Source organism: Penaeus monodon, chromosome 14 (genome assembly GCF_015228065.2).
Source record: "Penaeus monodon isolate SGIC_2016 chromosome 14, NSTDA_Pmon_1, whole genome shotgun sequence".
In the NCBI taxonomy this organism is placed as follows: domain Eukaryota; kingdom Metazoa; phylum Arthropoda; class Malacostraca; order Decapoda; family Penaeidae; genus Penaeus; species Penaeus monodon.
The window spans coordinates 17,905,798-17,909,517 of NC_051399.1; the positions used below are offsets into that span (position 1 = coordinate 17,905,798).

A 3,720-nucleotide genomic window follows, 5' to 3' on the forward strand; every position below is an offset into this window, starting at 1 on the left:
TATAGAGAGAGAATGAGATATATAGAGAGAATTTTACACTGGGAGAGAATTTGATATATAGAGAGAAATTTACACTGAGAGAGAATTTGATATAGGGAGAGAATGAGATATAGAGAGAATTTTACATTGAGAGAGAATCTGATATAGAGAGAGAATGAGATATAGTGAGAGAAATTTACACTGAGAGAGAATTTGATAAAGAGAGAGAATGAGATATATAGAGACGCAGTCACCAACCTATCTTCTCTGTCCTTGACCCCCCACCAGCTTCGGTCTTTCCTTTGCTCTCCGCTCTCACCCCCTTACCTCCATCGACATTATTTCCTCCTTTGACCGTTTTATCTCTTCTCACAGGAACTCCTTGCCTGATGTCTCTCTCCTTCGTGATGCTTTCATCCCGGCCCTCGAATCTCTCCTCCATCCTAACCCTTCCATTCCCAGGCGTTACTGTGAGTCCCTTCACCATTCTGCCTTCTGACAAGGGCAACTCGGTGGTGGTCCTCGACCGTGCCTCTTACCTGCAGAAGGCCCAGGACCTATAGAATGACGCCTCTACTTATGCTCCCCTGACCAGTGACCCCCGTGAACGCATTGCTGCTACCTTCCACCGTCGCCTGAAAGAGATAGCAGCCTGTTTTCCCGAGGCGAATCTCTACCAGAGGTTTAGGGTCATTAACCCTCGACTCCCTCATTTCTATGGGCTTCCTAAAACCCATAAGCCGGCCGTGCCTCTGCGCCCCATCATCTCCTCCCAAGGATCTGTGACGCACCCTCTTGTGGCATGGCTGGCGAAGTGTCTCACTCCCCTTCTTGGCACCTTCTCTCCTGCTCACCTTCGCCACTCTCAGGACTTCATCTCCCGCATTCGTGGAGTATCACCGGCGACCATGATGAGCTTGGATGTTGACTCCCTGTTCACCAAGGTCCCGCTTGATGATGCCCTTGCTTTCCTCCAGAGGAGACTCCCCGCAGAGGATCCTCGTCTCCCTCTCCCCAGGTCGCTTCTACTCTCAGACGTTCGGTGTTGCCATGGGCTCTCCCCTCTCTCCAGTCCTGGCAAACCTATTCATGGAATTCTTCGAGTCTAAGCTTCTTCCTTCCATCTCCCTTCAGCTGTCGATCTGGCTGAGGTATGTCCACGACGTCTTTGCTCTCTGGCCTCATGAACCTGCCCTGTTTCCGGATTTCCTGATGCAGCTGAACTCTCTCTCTCCTTCCATCCGTTTCAAGGTGGAATGGGAGGTTGACAACAAGCTCCCTTTCTTGGACACCCTAGTCCATCGCTCTGCTGACCACTTCTTCTCCATATACAGGAAGCCTATGCATAGTGGTATGTACATACACTTCTTCTCATACCACCCTCTCCATGTGAAGAGAGGTGTTGCCACCTCGCTGTTCCTTCGCACCTTCCGCATCTGTGACCTCCAGTATCTGGATGGAGAGATCGTCTTCCTTCGTCGCTCGTTCTCCAAACTGGGCGCGTTATCCAGGGCACGACGTACCTTCTACCACGACTCTCCTCCTAAAGAGACTCCTCACCTGCCCGTCCTCAGCCTGCCCTACACTGAAGAAATCTACTCTCTCCATCGCCCTCTTCTCCCTCTCAACTGCAGGCTGATCTTTCGCCAGGTGAACACTCTCCGTCGCAACCTGGTCCATACCAGCCCTCCTTCCTCCTCGAAGGTGGGCACCTATACTGTTCCTTGTACCTCCTGTGATAAGCAGTACTTTGGCGAAACAGGCGCCAGTCTTACCAAGCGTCTGTCTCAACATAAGTACGCTGTATCCAGGGGACACAATAATAACGCCCTCTTTTGCCATCAGTGGCCATCAGATGGACTGGTCATCAGCGCGGATTGTCTTTCCTTCCGCTGATGTCCACTCCCGCAGACTGGTGGAATCTTCCCTTATAAAGCTGCTGCCTAATTTCATCTTGAACAGTGGCTTTTCTCCTGCTGATAGTCTCCTTGCTTCCCATATCCTCCGCCTTCTAACGTATGCCGGCCACCCGGCGCATAGACCGCCCGATCCTCCGACCTGATGTGACCTCCCTCTGCTTCCATTCATCTGTCCTCACCTGCCCCGTGTTACCGCATTGCCTCTCCTCTCTCTCTTTTATACCCCCTCCTCTCCCTTTCCTCTTCAAACCTGAAGATGGAATCCAGGTGGATTTCGAAACTGTAGTCTCACTTTAAATAAATCTAGTTTTTGTATTGTGCGTTTTTCTTCCATTGTATCAACACGGAAGAGTGTTTTGCTATTCATATAGAGAGAAATTTACACTGAGAGAGAATTTGATATAGAGAGGGAATGAGATATATAGAGAGAAATTTATACTGAGAGCGAATTTGATACAGAGAGGGAATGAGATATATATATATATATATATATATATATATATATATATATATATATATATATATATATAGAGAAATTTACACAGAGAGAGAATTTGATAAAGAGAGAGAATGATATATATATATAGAGAGAATTTGAACTAGGAGGGAATTTGACATAGAGAGAGAATGGGATATATATAGAGAGAAATTTAAACTGAGAGAGAATTTTACATATAGAGAGAATGAGATATATATATAGAGAAATTTATACTGAGAGAGAATTTGATATATAGAGAGGAGATATATAGAGAGAAATTTGCAATGAGAGAGAATTTGATATATAGAGAGAATGGGATATATATAGAGAAATTTACACTGAGAGAGAATCTGATATAGAGAGAGAATGAGATATATATCAAGAAATTTACACTGAGAGAGAATTTGATATAGGGAGAGAACGAAATATATAGAGAGAAATTTACACTGAGAGAGAATTTGATAGAGAGAAGGAGATATAAAGAGAGAGATTTACACTGAGAGAGAATTTGATAGAGAGAGAGAACAGATATAAAGAGAGAATTTGATAAAGAGAGAGAACGAATTACAGAGAGAGAATTTTACACTGAGAAAGAATTTAATATATAGAGAGAAGGAGATATAGTGAGATAATTTGTTATAGAGAGATAAGGTGATATATAGAGAGAAATTAACACTGGAGAGAAAATTTGTTATAGAGAGAGAACGATATATACAGAGAGAATTTTATACTGAGAGAGAATTTGATGTAGAGAGAGAACGAGATATATAGATAGAATTTTACACTGAGAGAGAATTTGATATAGAGAAAGAAGGAGATATATAGAGAGAATTGTACACTGAGAGAGAATCTTTTTTTATAGAGGGAGAAGGAGATATAGAGAGAAATTAACACTGGAGAGAGAATTTGTTATAGAGAGAGGAGATATATAGAGAGAATTTTACACCGTGAGAGAATTTGATATATAGAGAAAAGGAGATATATAGAGAGAATTTTACACTGAGACAGAATTTCATATATAGAGAGAAGGAGATATATATAGAGAATTTTACAATGATATATTTGATATATTTGATATTTGATATAGAGAGAGAATGAGAGAATTTTACACTGAGAGATAATCTGATATAAGGAGACAATGAGACATATAGAGAGAATTTTACAGTGGGAGAGAATTTGATATATAGAGAGAACGAGATATAAAGAGAGAATTTTACACTGAGAGTGAATTTGATATATAGAGAAGGAGATATATAGAGAGAATTTCTTATATAGAGAGAGGGAGATATAGAGAGAGAAATTAACACTGGAGAAAGATTTTTTTATAGAGAGAAAAGGAGATAT

General features: G+C 42.1%; 1 pseudogene; it reads left to right on the plus strand.

Annotated features, from left to right (window-relative positions):
• The first annotated feature begins 228 nt into the window (after window positions 1-228).
• Window positions 229-2,041, plus strand: LOC119580752 (annotated as a pseudogene).
• Window positions 2,042-3,720: the final 1,679 nt, after the last annotated feature.